General features: G+C 38.1%; 1 protein-coding gene across 4 annotated transcripts in view; it reads left to right on the forward strand.

Moving 5' to 3' along the window:
- LOC145277035 (peroxisomal leader peptide-processing protease-like) overlaps positions 1–19,007 on the forward strand; it is a 214,181-nt gene that overhangs the window by 186,011 nt on the left and 9,163 nt on the right. The gene's annotated exons all lie outside the window — the stretch shown is intronic.

Below are 19,007 nucleotides of genomic sequence, written 5' to 3' on the forward strand. Positions count from 1 at the left end.
ATCAATATTAAGTATTCTTAGGAATTATTGTAAAAAATAAATAAAAATTTACAATAATTTCTAACAAGACTTAATATCCATCAAAACTCATATCCTAGAAATTGATTTGGCAGCCAGACTGCAACACTGGTTTCTGGAAAAAAAAAAAATTATTCTGTTTTACTTATGTTGGTAAATAAACATAAAATAATTGAAAATTATCGAAAATTCCTTCTAATATTGTCATTGTTCTTTTATATGCTAACTTGTGTCCACATTGTTTCCTACATACTGCATTGATATAGCCTTCAAGCATCCTATAAAATTGTAATATTTATGATTTTATTTTGTTTTCTGTAATTTTTTTTTGTGTGAAGAAATTCATCATTTTTAGCTGAGAAACACTCGTGAAAAACATGACATTTTTAGAAAAAAAAAACATAACAATGACTAATGTACTTTCAAAATTCAAAGTGCATCTCTTAATGAATAATGTCAAAAACAGCTTGAAGAAATCATTGTTGAAATGTATTTTGTCTTAAATTTGCCTATATTTGTGTATTACAATATATATATATATATATTATTTATCTTTGTTCTCTTATTGCAATCTTACTAAAAATTGAAACACCTTAACATTACTTATCATGTTTTATTAATCGTGTTTTAAACTTTTTTTTTGTTAAATACGCCTGGTATTACCATAAACCAGTCTTTAAATAAGATCCCCCAATCTAAAAACATAAGCCGACTTCACAAGTTGCATTATTGTAACGTAATTATAAGGTGAATCTCGAAGGTTCTATCGCGAGGTACCTAAAGCAAAAAAAAAAAAAAAGTTAAAAGCATTTAACCCTCACACCCACCATACCCTTTAAGTACCAGAACAATCTAGGTCTGCTAGCTACTAGTCAGTTTCCGAGATGACCTCGGAAGAAAGGGTCGGTGCCTTCAGAGCTAAGTTAAACTCTTTATCCATAAATGTTGAAATGTATTTTGTCTTAAATTTGCCTGTATTTGTGTATTAAAATATATATATATATATATATATATATATATATATATATATATTTTATTTATTTATTTTTGTTCTCTTATTGCAATCTTACTAAAAATTGAAACATCTTAACATTACTTAAGCAAAAAAAAACAAAAAACTTCCATGGATTAATACGGGGGGGGGGAGACTATCTTCAAATTCTATTCTAAACTGGTTAAAGCAGGGCACGGAGGGAAAGTAAGAGAGAAAAAGAAGTGAAGAATACTTTTTTTTGTAGAAAATGATAAGGTAGAGCCATAACAATTACCCACTAATATGGCATTGAGAATATTGAGGATTAATATGGGAGGGGAGACTATCTTCAAATTCTATTCTAAACTGGGAATGGGCAAAGGATTTATACTAAGTAGATATAAATAAGTCCCTCTTACAATTTTTTTTTTTAATGGAGAGTAGATAATGCAGTGGATGTGTTATCGGCAGCTCCAGCAACTCTCGCTTCTCCTTTCTTGTCCCTCAGTCCTCATTTCTAATGGGTGATGTTTCTGACAAAGTGTGAAGAAAAAACTGCTTCCCTGGTCGGTAGTACTTCATGAACAGTAGTCTGAGATGTTGGAAACTTTCTATCTCTATGTATATTCTTGTGGCCATGTCACTAGTAAGGGTGCTGGAGGTAAACGTTTTCATCTGGGGCTGACGTTAACCGCCTGATAGTCAAGGACCCGAACCTTGAAATAACCACTAAGGAGGCTATCCTATCAGCAGGTGCAAAGTACTGGGGCTGCTGTATTGCCATTTGGTGAATGAATTCTAGACCGTGCAGTAGTCTCTGGTGGGCCTCTCAATGCCATACTAGTGGGTAATTGTTACGGCTTTACCTTATCATGTGCTACAAAAAAAAAAATTTCCCATCTTTCCTCTCTTACTTTCCCTCTCTGTTCTGCTCTAACCAAGTATGCTGAACTGTTCCACAAATCCCAAAATCCTCAACATGAAATATCTCAAAAAAGAAAACATGAATAAACCTAGAACCCCATCCTCCAACGTAGACCCCTACTACCATATCTCCTTCTCCAACATCAGGGGTCTACGTTCTAACCTTCCAGAGGTTGAAACCCAATTACAGGAGACAAAACCTGACATATTCTTTCTAAGCGAAACTGGAATAGGGCTGACCACCTCCCTAGATGAGTTCATAATTAAAGGATACTCTAACCTAACATCTAAATCTGACCCCCAAGATCGCCACAGGCATGGAATATGTGCCTACATTAAAGATGGCTTCCCATGTGGCAGGGATATCTCCAGAGAAGACCCTAATTTACCTTACATGTGCTTCCGGGTTGCACTTGCTTACATCACCGCATTTATCGCCCCCACAACATTGGAGTTACTGCCTTTAAGAGTATATCAGAGAAAATTGACCACATCCTGTCTGCTCATCCCACTGCTAACATTTACATTTGCGGTGACTTCAATGTCCATAATGTGGAATGGCTGACCCACTCAAATAAGACTGATGATGAGGGGAGGTTCTGTCATGATTTTGCCATTGCCTATGACCTCACTCAGATTGTTTGCGAGCCCATCCGTGTGCCCGATACTACCGGTCAGTACGCAAGCCTTCTAGACCTTTTTCTATCCACTTCCCCTGAGCTATGCTCATGTTCCGTTCTATCTCCTCTGGGATCCTCCGACCACTGTGTTGTATCAGTTAAGATAAAAATGGAATATAAGAAATCTACAGACGTACCTCTCCACCGTACTGTATACCGATACTCTATAGTGGACTGGGATAGCTTCCGTACATTCATATCTGATCTACCTCTGCATTCCATGTTAAAAAGGATGTGTCTTCTATAGTATCAGACCTGACCGAATGGTTAATTGTTGGCATAGACCAATTCATACCATCTAAAAAATTCCAACAAAAACCTAACAGCCAGCCATGGTTCTCCCCAGAATGTGCTGCTGCTATCGCGCAGAGAAATCACTTTTTCCATAGCTACCAACGTAATAGATGCACTGAGACTAAAGCTGCTTTCAGGACTGCCAGCAACCACTGTAAAAGAGTAATAAAAAATGCAAGAGAGCTATATGACCAGTCTGTTATATCCAAGGTAGCTGATCAGCGGCTTGGTTCCCACCAGTTTTGGCAAATAACAAATAGGATCCTGAACAGAAGTGTGCGTTCTATCCCAACCATTATCAACAGCATCCGACGAGGCCAAACTATTTGCAAAGAACTTTGCGGCAAATTCTACCCTGTGCGACGAAGGCCATCGACTCCCCGTATTCCCTCCTATAACAGACAACACGCTATGCAACATACAAATATCTGTGCGTGAGGTTGCCAAGCTAATCAAGAACCTTGACTCCAGTAAAGCAACTGGCCCTGACGGTATTCCAATTATAGTGTTAAAAAAATTACAACCAGAACTTGCCCCCATACTTACCAAACTGTTTAAGCATTGTCTTAAGGAGAAGTGCTTTCCAACACCCTGGAAAACCTCATCAGTATGCCCTGTATTTAAGAACTCAGGTGATAAGTCATCTCCCTCTCAGTACAGACCAATAAGTCTCCTGTGTGTCATGAGTAAGTTGCTGGAATCCACAATAAATAGAGAAGTAGTCAACCACCTCAGCAGAAATAACCTTCTTAGCGACACGCAATATGGTTTCCGTTCTGCAAGATCTACAGCAGATGTGCTAACGGTTATATCTCATAGGATTAGCAAATCTCTCGACAAAGGCTTCATTTCTAGGGCAATTGCTCTTGACATATAAAAGGCCTTCGATAAGGTTTGGCATGAAAGCCTACTACACAAGATTTCCAGTTATGGTATAACTGGAAATGTTTTTTTTTTTTTTTTTTTACACAGTTGTCACCACTTATCAAGGCCCGGAAGCCACTCAAGGATAAGGGTTATTGCAAGTATTTTCTCGATCATTAAATCATTTCTCTCTGATAAGAGTAGTGGTTGATGGGCAAAAATCAGAGGCCCACAGTATTAATGCTGGAGTTCCTCAGGGGTCCATACTGGGCCCAACTCTCTTCCTGATCAATATCAATGATCTCCCAAAACACATACTAAAATCTTTCGTTGACATCTATGCTGATGACACGACTATGTATGGCAACACATCAAAGGCCGTAAATGATGATGATCTCTCTGATTCTCTCTCTTCTGATCTTGAGCGTGTGGTACAGTGGGGGAAGAGGTGGCTAGTTACCTTTAATGCATCTAAGACCAAGCTCCTATCTCTACATCATAAACGCTCTGATCCCCATCTGGCATCAGTTGAAATGGATGGCTCTCGTCTAGGGGAGGCCCCATGTTTTGATAAGCTTCTGGGTTTGACCTTTACTCCTGATCTGAAATGGAACACATACATCAAGTCTGTGGCCAAGGTCACTGGGAAAATAATGGGATCCTTCTACCACTCTAGAAGATATCTCACTAATGATGCAATTCTCTATCTATATAAAAGCCAAGTACGTCCAATGATGGAGTACTGCTGCCACATCTGAGCAGGAGCTGCTAAAAACGACCTATCCTGCCTTGACAGAGTACAAAATAGACTTCGTGGCTTAGTGGTGGATGCCCTTTTCTCTTCCGTCAACCTCTCTCCCACAGAAGAGACGTTGCAAGCCTGTCTTTATTTTATCACTATTTCCATGGCAGGTGCTCGTCTGAGCTCCAATCCCTCGTCCCCTCATCGCCAATCTTTCACGAGAAACACCTGTCTGGCTGAAACTACTGTCAATAATTTTCCCCACTCTTTATCTTTGCAAAATAGAATTCGTGGCTTGGTGGGGGATGCCCTCTTCTCTTCCCTGCAACCTCTTTCCCACAGAAGAGATGTAACGAGCCTATCTTTGTTCTATCGTTATTTCCATGGCAAGTGCTCGTCTGAGCTCCATTCTCTGGTACCCCCCTCACTAATCTTTTTCAAAAACACTCGACTAGCTGAAACCACCGTCAGTAATTTCCCCCACTCCTTATCTGTGCCTAAATCAAAACGTAGATTCCATAAAAAGGAAGTGTCCTCTATAGTATCAGATCTGACCGAATGGTTAATTGTAGGCATAGACCAATTCATACCATCTAAAAAATTTCAAACAAAAACCTAACAGCCAGCCATGGTTCTCCCCAGAATGTGCTGCTGCTATCGCGCACAGAAATCACTTTTTCCATAGCTACCAACGTAATAGATGCACTGAGACTAAAGCTGCTTTCAGGACTGCCAGCAACCACTGTAAAAGAGTAATAAAAAATGCAAGAGAGCTATATGCCCAGTCTGTTATATCCAAGGTAGCTGATCAGCGGCTTGGTTCCCACCAGTTTTGGCAAATAACAAATAGGATCCTGAACAGAAGTGTGCGTTCTATCCCAACCATTATCAATGGACCAGAGGTCATCTCGTCAGCGTCAGACAAGGCCAAACTATTTGCAAAGAACTTTGCAGCTAATTCTACCCTATGCGACGAAGGCCATCAACTCCCCATATTTTCTCCTATAACACAGAACAAGCTAGGTAACATACAAATATCCGTGCATGAGGTCGCCAAGCTTATAAAAAACCTAGATTCCAGTAAAGCAACTGGCCCTGATGGCATCCCAATTATAGTGTTAAAAAAGCTTCAACCAGAACTTGCTCCCATACTTACGAAACTATTTAAGCGCTGCCTTAAGGAGATGTGCTTTCCGACCCCCTGGAAGACCTCATCAGTTTGCCCTGTATTTAAGAATTCAGGTGATAAGTCATCTCCCTCTCAGTACAGACCAATAAGTCTTCTCTGTGTTATGAGTAAGTTGCTGGAATCAATATTAAATAGAGAAATAGTCAACCACCTCAGCAGGAATAACCTTCTTAGTGACACACAATATGGTTTCCGCTCTGCAAGATCTACCGCAGATGTGCTGACGGTTATATCCCACAGGATTAGTGAATCTCTTGACAAAGGCTTCCTTTCTAGGGCAATTGCTCTTGACATATCAAAGGCCTTCGACAAGGTATGGCATAAGGGTCTACTTCACAAGATGGTATAACTGGAAATGTTTTCTCAATCATTAAATCATTTCTCTCCGATAGGCTCATAAGAGTAGTGGTAGATGGACAAAAATCAGAGGCCTGCAATATAAATGCTGGAGTCCCTCAGGGGTCAATCCTGGGCCCAACTCTCTTCCTGATCTACATCAATGACCTCCCTAAACACATACTTAAATCATTCGTTGACATCTATGCTGATGACACGACCATCTACGGCAACACATCAAAGGCTGTAAATGACGAAGTTCTCTCTGATTCTCTCTCTGATCTCGAGCGCATGGTTCAGTGGGGGAAGATGTGGCTAGTTACCTTTAATGCATCCAAAACCAAACTCCTATCCTTACATCATCAACGCTCTGATCCCCAGCTGGCATCAATTGTGATGGATGGCTCTCGTCTGGGTGAGGCCCCGTGTTTTGACAAGCTTCTGGGTTTGACCTTTACTCCTGATCTGAAATGGAACACGTACATCAAGTCTGTTGCCAAGGTCGCTGGAAAGATGGTGGGATCCTTCTACCGCTCCAGAAGATATCTCACTACTGATGCAATTCTCTATCTATATAAAAGCCAAGTACGTCCAAGGATGGAATACTGTTGCCATATCTGGGCAGGAGCTGCCAAAAACAGCCTATCCTGCCTTGTCAGGGTACAAAATAGACTTCGTGGTTTAGTGGGGGATGCCCTTTTCTCTACCCTGCAACCCCTCTCCCACAGAAGAGACGTTGCGAGCCTATCCTTGTTTTATCGTTATTTTCATGGCAGGTGCTCGTCTGAACTCCAATCCCTGGTCCCCCCTCGCCAATCTTTCACGAAAAACACCCGTCTAGCTAAATCCACTGTGAAAAATTTCCCCCACTCTATATCTGTGCCTAAATCAAAACGCGGATTCCATGAACAAAGCTTCTTTCTTAGAACTGCACTCCTGTGGAACTCTGTTCCGTCTGCCTGCTTCCCTCCGGACTACAACTTGGATGTCTTCAAGTCTAATGTTAACAAATTCCTAATGAACCGCCCCCTTAAGTAAACACTTCATCAAATCTCCACACTAACGTAATGTACTTGCAATAACCCTTATTCCTGAGTGGCTTCCGGGCCTTGATAAATGGTGATCACTGTGTAAAACAAAAAAAAAAATAAAAATAAAATGAACAAAGCTTCTTTCTTAGAACTGCACGCCTGTGGAACTCTGTTCCGCTTGCCTGTTTCCCTCCCGACTTCAACCTGGATGTCTTCAAGTCCAACACAAACAAATTCCTGATGAACCGCCCCCCCTAAGTAATGACACCTTACCAATTCTCCAATACTATTGTTACACTATCCCATTGATTACTGTACACACAATAACCCTTATCCCCGAGTGGCCCTTGGGCCTTGATAAGTGGTGAACTCTATGTAATAAAAAAAAAAAATCATTTCGAGCCTCCATCACGACCTTCAGGCTAGACTTGAACCTGAAGCATAGAGACTACATGGTGTCTTTTGAGGGAGATATGAACGCCAGTTCGATTTTGGTAATCAGCATGTCTTAGTTGGGGTCTTTCTCAAATGCACTCCACTCATAATAGTTCATGAAGTTAAAATCTGACAAGTTGCAGGGAGGAGTGCAGAACCGTTGAAGTTGTGGAAGTTCTCAGGCAGCCACTTCTGAGGTTTCCCTGATGGTATGACATGAAATTCTGCTGCCACATGCATTGTCTTCCTGCCGTAGCAACCCTCGTCACCTAGTGCTCGACAATAATAAGCAGCAACTCAATATAGTCATCTGAATTGTGTAAGGCAACCTGATGTGGCCTTTGTGAAACATGTTTTTGGTTATAGTGTCAAAACCCAGTAATGAACCTGAGACCTTTTAGCTGTGTTTTGTGAAGTAATTCCTTTCATCAACAACAGAAATGACATTCACTCATAATATCAATAGCAGTAGTTCTTGTTTCCAATTTTCACTGATGACACAAAAAATAAGCAACGCTTGTTAACAACGTACACAGACAACGTGGTGTCCAAAACAAAACTATCAAGCAAAAAAAATCTGTTTTTATTTCGTCGGCAAACAATGCCTATCTTGCATAATCACCCTTACATCATAATCAAATGGTTCTAGGTTTGCATCACTATTTCCTTGCAGCAGGCACATGCTAATCTTGGCTACTTATCCTTTGATCTTTATGTACCATCACCATCACTTTGTTTAAAACACACTCAAAGAACTCGGTATTAATAACATGTGGGACTTTGTACAATCCACAGCCATTCTGTTCTGTACATTTTGTAACTAATTCTGAGAAAAACCAGAGTATCCTTAGCTTCACTGATTGTTTTACCGTCTTAGAAAATTTCTTGTTTTTTATAAGGCAGTTCTCTTTTCTCTTATTGATGAGTAGTTGGTTTTTGCAACTCCTTTATAAGGAGGAGCAAAAATCCTGGTTCTTATCCAGAATTCTCCCTATATTAAAAAACAAAAATCAAAAAAAATCTGCATGATGTACCCATGACAAACGAAAATATCATGATGTACCCATGACAAAACGAAAATATCATGATGTACCCATGACAAAACGATTGTTGTTGAGTTATCTCGTTTGTTTCTTAAGATTATCTTCAAGATGGCAACGCATGACAGTCGCTTCTCTCTTGCTCATGAAATTTGATTTCCTTGGTTAAAATTAAAACTACTTGATCAGTTTATGTGATATTTGGAATATATTTTTGTTTCATCACGGGTATGTATATCATACAGATTTTTCTTTTTCTTTTTATTAATATAGGTTGAATTCTGAACAAAAACCCAAATTCTCATCTAGTGTTTTCTTCATAATTGCAACTACGGCATCCATCTTTCTTACCAAGGTTCACATTGATTAGCACGGATCTTGTTACATTTCTTTGTCTTAGTGTGGACACAGAATGTCTGCTATTATCCTTCCTACTAACCAGTGCTTCCACATCTCTGTTACAAATATCCATCTCACATCTTACAACCTTCAAGGTATTCAAGAAGCACTGAACCGTAGCTATGATTTGTAATGTGCATCCAGGAGACAAGCGCCCGCGTGTTTGTGTGTTGTGTGTGTGCGTAAGAGAGATGGACGAAAAGGAAAGACTTACCTCGGGGCCGGCTCGGCGTCGCTGACCGAAAATAGAGAAAGAAAGATCAAGATGGCGGCCGCCGTCTTTTGTAAAGGATGATTTCTCGCAGTCACATGAATTCTCGCAATATGCAAATTTAGCCGGCCTGCAACGGCCATAAAAGCGGGTGATTGAAAGACGTTGGGGGAGCGATGATTGACTTGGTCGGGAATCGTGTTGCTGTTGCTTCTCGTGCCGTGTGGGTGTGAGCATATCTTACCGTTGTTGGGTCCGTTCTGAGTAACCGTTCGCATCTGTCTAGGTACCTTGCTAGTTGGATTCCGTGCAGAACCGGTGTTTACTGGTTATTGAATTGCTTTACGTTGCTGCAACATTACACATCTACAGAGGGCGCAGTACTTTTAAAGGATTTTCCTTATACATCTACAGAGGGTGCAGTAATTTTAAAGGATTTTCCTTACACATTTTCTACATGATTCCCAAATTTTTAACTCTGGTATGAATCATCATAATACAAGTCATTCTTTTCCAATATTCTAGCGCCTTCCAGTCGTCCCTAGTCTACAACTCTCAACTCAACTAATAATACACAGAAACAGTTATCCATTATAGTTTACACCGATTAAATACTTCAAATAATTCTGAAATGAAAGAATAAATATCAAATTTTCGAAATTTCACATGAACGTACTTGATGTGTCTGGAGGTGTTCTTATGTAGGTTTTGTATCGAAATGCATCTGATAAGTGTTAAAAATCGATTAAAAAAAAATCTGATTAAAGAAGGAAATTCGATTTCCAACCAAAGTTAACATCACAAGTGCATTTGAGAAGTTTTATCATCACACAAGCAAAAAAGACAAGCCTATAAAATCAACTGTACATTGTTTTATAAGATGGGCGCATTCAAAATGAATGTTTCTTTTTAGAGTACAATTGAACCATAATACTTAACTTTTGCATTTTAAGTGAAACCATTATTTACAAATAATTTTTATAAAATCAGTTATAATTCTCTACAGTGCAATGTAGACTACAATATATTGTGGAGTAAATCATTGTGGTGAGGCATATGAAGCTTCCTTCCGGTACACTGTGGTTCCCTAACTAGAGCAGGCAATCAATCGATTTAATTAAAAAATGGGCAATTTCACTGATGTCAATGACAATAGAAGTATATATATATATATATATATATATATATATATATATATATATATATATATATATATATATAATGAGAGAGAGGTATTATAAGAAGTGATCGAATAGAAAAAATAATTACAAATAAAAATAAAATGTGTGGAATATAGAAGTTTATTGTATTTATTAATTTTGAAAAGATTTTCCAAATTTAGTGGAGGTAACTGTGTATGTAGTCTATCAATTTGACCAAATAATTCTAATTCTTAAATGGCTAATATGTATATATGCTTTGTCTTATTTCATCTTCGTTATTTAAATAATTATTAAATTATAATTATGCTATTATTTTGATTTGTGTGGTGATTTTTTTCTTAATAAGTTTCTTAAAATACCCCCAATTCGTCTATTCCGTATGACAAACTGACTTATCTCCCTTGTTTCAGTCAAATTCCATCGTTTCTAATAAGAAAATAGCAGATTGAGAATAGCTGCTTTTTGTAAAAGATAGTTCTAGCAAGTATATTTCTCCTACCATATGCTATGTAATAACTCATAACAGTCACATACTGGCATAAAATGGCTTAACGAAAACATTTATTACACGTCAATATCAAAACCAAAAAGATAAAGTGTCATATGCGAAGGGAAGCAACTCTTACTTCGTAATCAACAAGAAATAACTATTTTCTCTACTCGTGTCTGATTTATTATCTAGTGACATTCTCATACGAAGATCTGAGAATGTTGCTAATGTCACTCCACAAATTATGTAACACACACACACACACACACACACACACACACACACACACACACACACACACACACACACACACACACACTGAGGAAATGATAATAAAAGCAATTCTAAAATTAATTTAAGTTTTATTGGCCTTTGTTAAATAAACGGTACTGTTGCATAATTTGACCCGAATTCTCGTGAATTCCCGTCAAGCATGGATCGGGCGAGACCGGCAATCATCAGTGTCAGTCGAGTGTTGTTCAAATGTTGAAACGCTAACTCGACTTTTTATTTTATTTAATTTTTTTTCTGTTATGTTTTTAGTCATTTTTAAGGTGATATTAAGGGGGGAGGATGACTATTTATTTTCTGATTAGTTATTTATTTATTATTATTTTTTTAATTGATTTTTTGGGAGTTTGATTAGCCAAAGAAAAAGTGCTATCTAAGTGGAAACAGATAACATTCGAATTGGAAGAAAGCGACTAAACCAACAACAAAAAAAAGAAAGAAAAGCTGACAAACAAATATATTTTCAAACTCGCCAAACAGAAAAATGACAGACAAGAAAATAAATCTATGCATGTTAGAAAAAGAAATGAAAACATCGATGCAGACAATTGTCAGAAGAAATTGCTGTCCCCCCAAAATGAGGTGCAACAAACACAAATGTTTACTTAAAAATTATCGTGTGTAAAGGATAATTGGTAAATGTTACCTTACGCCACAACAGAACACCGACCACTCTAATTTATTTTTTAGGGATATACGAGGTCGCTGACAACGAATCTGATAATCAAACCCGCCGCAAATTTACCGTTTGCATGGTATGAACCCCTAGACCTTGGGACTATTTAGTGTCATTTCACCGCATTCGGTAATGTTTTTCTTACATGATACGTTCGTGTGTGAACGGACGTAGTGGGGTGTAGGAATCTTTAAGCGATCATTTCAAGTAAAGTTAAAATAAAAAAATGTGGTTTATTTATTTCTTTTTTTTTGGTCTTACATAGTTTTAACGCTGTTTAATTGATCTAAAAAAAGTTTTCATGAGCGGTTTACCAAAACATAATCACCAAACATATTTTTATGTTTTTTGTTCTTTTTTTTGGGGGGGGGGTAGTCCATTAACAAGTGCTTCTGCAGTTTAAGTAACTATTTTTCCTTAAGTAATGTGCCGACATTAATAAATGTCTAAATGTCGGCACATTACTTAAGGAAAAATGGTTAATTATACTGCAGAAGCACCTTTTAATGGACTACCCCCCTCCCCTTAAAAAGAACGAAAGACATAAAAATATGTTTGGTGGTTATGTTTTTGCAAACCACCCGTGAAAACTTTATTTTTGATAAATTAAAAAAACCACATATTTTTTTTTAACTTTCTTATTTGAAAGATTCCTAAGCGATGTGATATGACACCCCACTACGCCCGTTCGCACGCGAAAGTATTATGTAAGAAAAATACTACTGAAGGCGATGAAATGACACAAAATAGTCCCAAGGTCTAAGAGTTCATACCATGCAAACAGTAAATTTGCGGGCGGTTTGATTATCAGATTTGTTGTCAGCGACCTCGAATATCCCTAAAAAAACAAATTAGGTGGTCTGTGTTCTGATGCTGACACCGCTGATTGACGGTCTCACCAATATGCTTGACGGGAATTCATGAGAATTCAGGTCAAATTATGCAAGAATACCAGAAAAACTAAGGTACTTAAGCACTTTTGTTACCATGCTGAAATAATATTATTTAGAAAGAAATTCTTAACATGGGGTTAGGTGGGTGTTTTCTTACTAATCTATACACTCACTTAACAATTTAATAAAAAAGATATCGCAAAACTTGAATTTAAACTCGAAAATACTATTTTAAAAAATTAGCGCGCTAACAAAAGTGTATAAACACCAAAATTAATTTTTACATTTATAAAGCTTTGGAGTAAAAAAAAAAAAAATGATTTGTGAGAAACTCGGAAAATTGTTCATGTGTTGAAAAAAAAAAACAAAAAAAAAACAATACAGGGCGGTTCTGTATTAGGTGTATCAGAGTTTTTGTAGGAATTTTTGACACTCCTAACACGAAACTGCAAATAAAATATAAAAAACTCGTAATTTCTCTTTTAAAAGTGGGTTGTTTATTTTCTTTATGGATTATACTTCCAAAATAAACTATTAAAGTAGTAATAGAAATATTTTAAAAAAAAATAGTAATGAAATTAATTGAATATTACGAGTTCAGTATTTTTCAATTTTTAAACTTTAAAAATCTATCAAAATTTTTCTATTGATTCTATTTTTACGATATTTTCAAGGTCAATGTGAAATATTATGCTCTTTCCAATAAACCGAATATAATATTTTAGACAAACGTTTTTTTTTTAATTCACGCCCCCCCACCATTTTCAAATGTCTATTAAAAAGTAAATGATTATGTACCAAAGTTTTATATATCACAATTGAAGAGAATAGATCAATAAATAATATATTCAAATTTAAAACAAAAAAGTAGTGTTTAAAACAAAAAAAGTAGTGTTTTTTTTAGAAATTTACCTTTAAAGTCCGAAGTTTGAAACCTTTTTTTAAAAAAATTTTTTTTTTTAATGAAACCTTGGTCCTTGCTCCTTTAATTGAAAAAAAAAAAAATTAGGGCTTGAATTAGATTTTTCGAGGAGTTGTAAGCTTCGAAAGATAGCGGGTGGAATTATTCAATAGTTTTCACGAAATTTCTGACACTGCTAGTTCTGTATTGAACAAACACTCTCCTTTACAAACGCTACTTTACAACACGTGAAATTGAAATTTTGTAGTAAAAAAGAAAAAAAAAAAAAATCGTGCAAACCTTTTACCACTGGCAACGCCCGCTTCAGAGAGTGAAAGAAGAAAGAAGAAGAGAATGGCCACTGCGTCTATTTATAGACTAGAGATCATGGGAAGAGTATGCAAATAACTTTGGACGGTTTTGTCCTATAAAAAGCCTGTATTTGGGAGAGAGGGCGTCTTTTTTGTTTGGCAGAAGCAATTGCTGTCAGAAGTGCATTGGACTGCAGGATTGAAGAGTGAAGATTGAGTTGTGGGGTCATTGTATTTAACCACAAGCTATTTCGGCTAAGAACAGATCATGGAATCTGGGATGTTGAGATTGGGAAAAGATGTGATACCACCTTTTAGTGGAGAAGGTGATGTAGTCGGATGGATAAAGAAAGTAAAACTGGTGGCTAAGCTTCAACATGTGCCAGACCTTGCCAGTTTTATTCCACTTTTTTTGCAGGGAGATGCACTCGCTCTCTATCTTGAGATGAATAATGCAGAACAAGAAGATGCAGAACTGATAGAGATGAGACTCGTGACCGCCTTCACTGAGGGGCCTTTTGAGGCATACGAAAAACTGCAACGATTCAAGTGGACAGGAGAATCGGTGGATGTTTATGCTAATAAAATCAAAAGATTGGCTGGACTGGCAGGATATCTGGGAAGAGGGCTGGAACATACAGCCAAACTGGCATTCATAACTGGATTCCCAGACGATGTATCTGTGGCATTACAGCAGCTACCGAACATAGAGAGAATGGATGTCAGCAAACTGATACCGACTGCACGGCTTTTAGTCAGCAAAAGGGTCGTAGAAACTCGGACATTGGCCGCAAGTGCGCAAACTAATGAGACTAATAAGGGAAAGAAAGAAGCAAGCCTTCAGTGCTTTAGATGTCAAGGACCGCACCTAAAAAAAGATTGCACAGAGATCCCTAGGGCCAGGGCAACATGCTACAATTGTGGAAAATTTTGCCACATTGCGAGATATTTTCCTCAGATTCAGGGAAACGGGCAAGGGGGATCTTCTGCGCCGCAAGCTACCCTAGCAATGAAATGAAGGCGCGATACTGGCCTCTTCCTATAATAGAAGTAGAGGTGAATGATTCTGTAATGACTGCACTTGTCGATACTGGGTGCACTACCACTTTAATCAATTCCAAACTTTTGAAGGGATATGGAAGGAGCGGTACAGTGAAAGTAGTTGATGGGAGGAATATAGAATGTAAAGGAGCCAGACAAGTGGAGATAAAAGTCTGTGGAATGCACGTAAAGGTGAGGGCAATCTTGATGAATCACATCGTTGATGGGATCGACATCATAATTGGAATGGACGTGATTAATGAGCTGGGAGGTGTAACTATAAAGAAAGCCAAAGTGAAGTTTGGAGATATACAACGTGCCGTGGCTGCCCATCAGCTGAATGTTTGCAAAATCGAGGATAAAGACTTTGAAGCAAACTTCGATGGAGATAAATGGACAGTAAGATGGACATGGAAGGGAGAGCCTCCAGTATTGCAGAACAAAGTCCAATATTATAAAAACTCTCTGGAAGGCGATAAGAAATTAGAATTCGAGAAAGAGGTGGAAAGATGGATATCGGATGGTATTCTGTTACCATGGAAAGGAGAAAGAAAAGGCGTGTTGCCATTGATGGCAGTATTTCAGGCCACAAAAGGGAAAGTTAGGCCAGTGTTCGACTTTCGTGAGTTGAACCGTTTTGTGGCGTGTCATACAGGGAGCGACATAATAGATGTGTGTGATGAAAAGATAAGAAAGTGGAGACAGTTGGTAGGAGGGACCGCAATAGTGGACCTTAAGTCTGCCTACCTGCAACTACATGTGGCAAAGGAACTATGGCAGTACCAGCTGGTCTGTTATAAAGGAAAAACCTATTGCCTAACACGATTAGGATTCGGACTTAATGTCGCACCAAAGATTATAGCAGCCATTTTAAAAACAGTATTAAAGAAAGGAAGTAGGACGAAAGAGGGCACTGATTCATATATTAATGATATAATGGTAGACGTAACGAAAATATCGACACAGGAAGTTGTGGAACATTTGAAGGGGTTTGGGTTAGCAGCAAAATCTCCGGAATCCCTGGACGGAGGAGCAGCACGGGGCCTTAAGCTAATGAAAATAAGATGGGTGCACTAATGTTCAGGAGAGGCAACGAGATCCCAGAGATGGGAGGAGAAATTAGTAGGCGGGAGCTATTTTCAATCTGTGGTAAATTATTGGGGCACTATCCAATTGCTGGATGGCTGCGATTAGCATGCAGTTATGTGAAAAGAAGAGCAAATGGAATGGATTGGGAAGAAAAAGTTGATTGCAAAACCATGAAAGTGATGCAGGAGGTTCTAGCTGAGGTGAAAAAAGAAGACCCTGTTAATGGCGCTTGGCACATACCTGAAGTGAGCACAGGAGTCGTGTGGTGTGATGCAAGCAATGTTGCAACTGGCGTGGTTGTCGAGATTGGTGGTGTGGTGGCGGAAGATGCAACTTGGCTGAGGAAAAGTGATGACTTTAATCACATTAACATAGCTGAATTAGATGCTGTTCTAAAGGGTGTCAATTTAGCTATCAAATGGAGACTGACAAATATTGAAATAAGAACTGATTCAGCCACTGTACTCAGTTGGGTGAACTCTACTGTGGAGGAGAGTGGCAGAATACGAACAAAGGGTGCCGGAAAAGTGATAATAAAGCGGAGATTAGGGATGCTTAGAGAGTTGATGTCTGAATTGAAACTGCAAATAAAAGCAGTGTTTGTGCCTTCTGAAAGAAACAAGGCAGATGCACTAATACGGATAAAAAAACAGTGGTTAATTGAGAAAGAGGAGGCGCCGATATGCTGTCTTGGAATTGGAGAAATTAAGGAGTTGCATGACATGCATCACATGGGAGTGGAGAGAACATTATATTTGGTGAGGCAAGTGGATCCGAATGTAAAACGGGAAGAAATTCAGATGATAGTAAAGAACTGTGTTCGGTGTCAATCGATCGATCCTGCCCCAAATATACATAATCCTGGGGAAATTGGAGTTTTAACGAACTGGACGAGACTAGCTATTGACATAGCACACTACCGAGGGGGAGCGTACTTATCAATAATTGATTGTGGGCCAAGTAGACTGGCGATATGCAAGGAACTGCAAGTGGAAGCCGCATCTGCAGTTGCAACTGAATTAGAAAAGGTGATGCTTGAACAAGGTCTAGTAAGGGAGGTGATAATGGATAATGACACTGTTTTTCGCTCAGAAATCTTTCAGACGATGCTAAAAAAATGGAAGATTAAAAGTTATTACAGGGCAGCCTACAGACCTGGAGGAAATGGCATTGTGGAGCGACATCATCGGACCGTGAAAGCAATAGCTGAGAGAGGAAGAATATCGCCTGAAGAGGCCACATTTTGGTACAACATGTCCCTTAAGGTCGGGCAAAGAGATGACACAGTACCACATAGAGCAATCTTTAATTACGAATGGAGGCATCCTAGAGACATGTCACCGGAAATTAATGATCAAGGACCAGCCAGAATCCAAATAGGAGAAGAAGTTTGGGTGAAACCGCCTAATGCCCGATGCACAATGCAGTGGGGAAGAGGAGTGATAACAGGAGTGCAATCCCCAAACAACTTAAGTGTCAATGGAATGCCACAACATGCTTTAGATTTAAGGCGTGTGGTCCATTTAGGTGATGAGGATGGTGGTACTGAGCCAGGGAGTGATGAAGATGAACCGGTGCCGATGCAGAGACCGCAAAGAGAACGCAATGCGCCGATCTGGACACGGGATTATGAGATATGAATGATCTTTAATGATCATGGGGGCGGGTAGTAAAAAAAAAAAAAAAAAAATCGTGCAAACCTTTTACCACTGGCAACGCCTGCTTCAGAGAGTGAAAGAAGAAAGAAGAAGAAGAGAATGGCCACTGCGTCTATTTATAGACTAGAGATCATGGGAAGAGTATGCAAATAACTTTGGACGGTTTTGTCCTATAAAAAGCCTGTATTTGGGAGAGAGGGCGTCTTTTTTGTTTGGCAGAAGCAATTGCTGTCAGAAGTGCATTGGACTGCAGGATTGAAGAGTGAAGATTAAGTTGTGGGGTCATTGTATTTAACCACAAAACAACAACAACAAAAAAACTCATTTTAGTTGCGACTAATAAGGGAATAAGGAAGTAACTGTATAAACTTGATTGCAGAACTGTAAAAAGAGGAAAAACAAACAAAAAACAATAAAACAAACAAAAATTTCCGTTAAAATATAAAAAAAAAAAACTTCAATGAACATGTAAATTGGGTTACCTCCCTTGTTTACTAAACCTGAAAGAGTTTGTTCCCTTAGAACAGAAACATCAGCGACAGAAGTTTCCATCATAATTTCTGTTCTATTCTAAGTCTGAGAGAAGCAAAAATGGAGAAACCTTCTGTATACTGTACGTACCTGTGACGAAAGGAAAATACCATATTAAAAAATTCAAGAAAATTGATCAATAGTTTTATTTTTATGAAGAAAATCATTTCCAGTGAATAAAGAGGATACTTAGGTATTACAACAAAATCAAGTAATTATTATTGACTTATCTCCCTTTGTTTCTTGACATTTTTTTTTTTTAATTTTCAAAATAGCGGGCAAGGCGGTTACTTTTCGGATACTAATAAAATTTGATTTTTTTTTTAAATTTAAAAATAAAACTATTTGAGCAATTTATGTAATTTTTGGAATATGATATTTTTGTTTTATCATAGATACAACATACAGATTTTTCTTTATTTTTGTTTTTAATATAAGGAGAATTCTGAACAAGATCTGGAAATCTAGATTTGGACAATTTTTATTTTTGGTCCCAATCCAGAGTTCACTCTTTTCAGGGGAGTAATTTTTTTCTAAACATCACGTGTCTGTCTTAACCTTTGTGCGAATGTGAGCTATAAATACTCAAACAATTATAAAGCAAAACTACTACTACTATTATGGTGCGTCGATGACGCTCTTCTAAAAAGTACATTTTTATTTCGATTATTTACTCACTTGGGGTTTTCATGCACGTCATCACTTGCAAAACGCAGGTGGTCTTCTCTTCTAGCACATTCTGCATCTTTCAATCAATAAATCAGTTTGCGATATTGCCATTGATCACCATTGATTCTTTGTTAATAACTTCATCATCATTATTATTA

Source organism: Euprymna scolopes, chromosome 5 (genome assembly GCF_053919585.1).
Source record: "Euprymna scolopes isolate OS-2025 chromosome 5, ASM5391958v1, whole genome shotgun sequence".
Classification (NCBI taxonomy): domain Eukaryota; kingdom Metazoa; phylum Mollusca; class Cephalopoda; order Sepiida; family Sepiolidae; genus Euprymna; species Euprymna scolopes.